A 2,928-nucleotide genomic window follows, 5' to 3' on the forward strand; every position below is an offset into this window, starting at 1 on the left:
AGAGCTGCTGCTTCCTGGGTCCCCGGGGGTTTCTGTCTGCCCTCCCGCGGGCTGGACCAGGCAGGAAGCTCTCCAGAGCTACCTCCCTGTCCCATCCTTGCTCTGAGCTCAAAGGGACCTGTTCTAGGTTGACGTGTGCCCCCCACCCAAATTCATAGTTTTTTTGGGGGGACACCCAAATCTCTTTTATTGCGGGGGGGAGTGGAGTGGTCTCTCACTGCACGGTTCGTTCATTGGCGCGGCCTCCTGAGTCCCGCGGCTTCGTCACAGCCAGAAGCTCGCGTGCGCTGGAGAAGGGCTCGATGCGCAGGGCCTCAAAGGCTTCACGTGCCCTGAAGGCTGTAGCCCCACAGTGGCTGGGGCCTGAGGCTGTGCTGTCTGGCTGGTGAAGCCGCACTCGCCCAGTGTCTTGCCATCGTCCGGAAGCTGGCTGTCCTAGTACAGCCGCTGCTCCTCCGGCAGCCGCTCGAGGATGCCCTCGACGGTGCGTTTCAGCTCGAACACGGTGCTCGATTCCTCGGCGTCTGTGAAGATGGTGGGCTTGTGGCGCCAGATCACGCGGAACACGTCCGTCACGGCTGCTGCCGCTTCCCCTCGATGCGCCGGCGCGGCCGCACCTCCAGATTCATGTGTTGAGGTCCTAACCCCAAGTATCTCAGAGTGTGACCTTGTTTGGAGACAAGGTCTTTGTAGAGGTCGTAGTTAAAGTGAGGTCCTTAGGGCGGGCTGTACTCCAAGATGATGTCCTTACAAAAGGGGGACACGTGGACACAGACACACGCACAGAGAGAAGAGACTCAGGTGGAAGGCGGCCATCCACAAGCCAAGGAGAGAGGCCTGGGGCAGATCCTTTCCTTGGGGCCCTTGGGAGGAGCCAGGCCTGCGGACACACTGATCTCAAGCTTCTGGCCTCCAGACAAATGTCAGTTGTTTAAGCCGCCCGGTTTGCAGTACTGTGTCAGGGCAGCCCTGGCAAAGGAATACATGACCTTACGCAAGAGACCTCCCATCTCATGGGCTCCACCCCCCAGGATCCCAGCATGTGGCCTGGACACAGACATCTGCCCGGCCCAGGGGTGCTCACCAGGCCTGCTCTCCTGTCACGCCCACCCGGCCCCCGCCACGGCCATCCACTGGTCCGTATATCCCCTCGCTGTGGCCAGGTGGAAATCTCCCTTCCGAGGAGCTAGAGGAGTGGTCTGGGCTTGAGTTCATCGTCACCTTCTGAGAGCCCTGGCGGAGGTGTCCCAACCCACAGGGCTGAGCCAGCCACCCTGGGACAGAGCCTGGGAGCACCCTGAGTCCAAGATGCCTCACCTCACCCGACATCTGCGCACCTGCAGTGTCCCAGGCACTGGGCAGCAGCATCGATGACACTAGGATGGATGAGACTGGGCTTCCCTGTGGTTGCAGAGCTCACAGTAATCCTTTACGTATGCTTTCAGGAGGTCAATAAGCAAAGCGTATTATACAGCGTTGTATCCTCGCTCACCAGGGTGGAAACCACCAAGTCAGTCCTCCTACGGCTCATCGCGAGTGCCCACTCCACGCCACGCGTCCGCGATCTCACTTAAGCCCTTCAAAGATCCTTCCAGGGTAGTTAACATCAGCCCCCGTCACAGACGAGGAAGGCGATGCTCAGAGAGGTTGGGAGCTTGCAGAAGGTGACAGAGTTGCTAAGGGACCCATTTGGGGTTCAAACTTACCCCAAAGTTTGTGCTGAGACCACCCTGGCAGGCTCCCTCCCCAGGCTCGGCCCACACGCGCTGCACAGGGTGTCGTTCTGAGGACCGGGAGGGCAGTTCCGCCAGGCCGTGGGCTCTGGGGTCACCCCCTACCCCCAACCTGTCTCACAGCACCTGGCATTTCCGAATTTTGCTTTATGAAAAAGTTTCGAGTCGCACGGCCACTGAGCAAACAGAAGAGCGGCTTCGTTCTACAGCGTGTGGAGCTAGTTTTCTGTACTCATGACAGCGTCAAATCATTCTCCTCCGGGAGTTGGGAGGGCGGACAGGCAGCCCTCATCCCACTACACAGTGTTTGCGCTGGACCACAGATGTGGATAAACCCAGGACCCCGCCCTCAGCCCCCCGATGGCTGTTTGACAGCCATCACACAAAACTCTCAGGTCCTGTGTGGGTGCATATCAAGGTCTGTGGGCACCCCAGGGGTGGACCTTCCAACCACGCCCGGCTTTTCCGTCGCCCACACCCCAGCAGCTGCTGCCCCCCTCTGCGGGACGATGAGGGTGAAAGTACTTGGAAAGAGGAAGGAGAGCTCAGCTTAAGGGGGATTCCAGTCCAGGTGGGCAGAGGGGCTGGGAGGGTGGGGGAGATGATGAAGAGTTTGGGGTGGCAAGGGCCCCCCTCTTTTCTGACTCGGACAAAGCTTTCTTAGGAAACACTGCACTTAATCTCCCCATTTCGAAGCGAGGAAAACTGAGGCCCACTGGTCACAGTGGAAGGTCCTGGGCCAAGCCAGGTGAGGGGCCTCCCCCTACACTCCCAGCCCACCTGGGCACCGGGAAGCCTCAGGTCCCCCTGCCCCTTGCCCTGCCCCTCCTCTCCACAGGTTCCCATTTCCTGTCAGGCTCACTGATCCATTCAGGTCAGTGCCACGGGCTGGAGGCCAGGCAGAGAGGTCACTGCTAACTGCATGCTAATGACAGCAGGGACCAATCTATCTCCCCCTTAATCAGGCAATCGATGTGCACTGCAGGTGCGTCCGATCCAGGCCTGCAACGGACGGAGTAGGGAAGGGGGGGAGGGGGGGAGGGGGAGAGGAGGCTGGGTAGTGGGGAGCTCGCTCCCAGCCCCGTCCTCTTCTGCATCCCAGAGAGTCGGCTGCAAATTGAAATCACTGCTCAGGAAAGAACTGAGGGGGAAAGAGAAAGGGGAAAAAAGATCGCATCTTTTTAATCAAGGCTCA

At 59.5% G+C, this 2,928-nt stretch overlaps 1 pseudogene; it reads right to left on the bottom strand.

Annotated features, from left to right (window-relative positions):
- Window positions 1-214: 214 nt before the first annotated feature.
- On the bottom strand, window positions 215-1,215 carry LOC132523125 (elongin-B-like; annotated as a pseudogene).
- Window positions 1,216-2,928: the final 1,713 nt, after the last annotated feature.

The sequence above is a fragment of the Lagenorhynchus albirostris genome, chromosome 7 (assembly GCF_949774975.1).
Source record: "Lagenorhynchus albirostris chromosome 7, mLagAlb1.1, whole genome shotgun sequence".
Lineage (NCBI taxonomy): Eukaryota > Metazoa > Chordata > Mammalia > Artiodactyla > Delphinidae > Lagenorhynchus > Lagenorhynchus albirostris.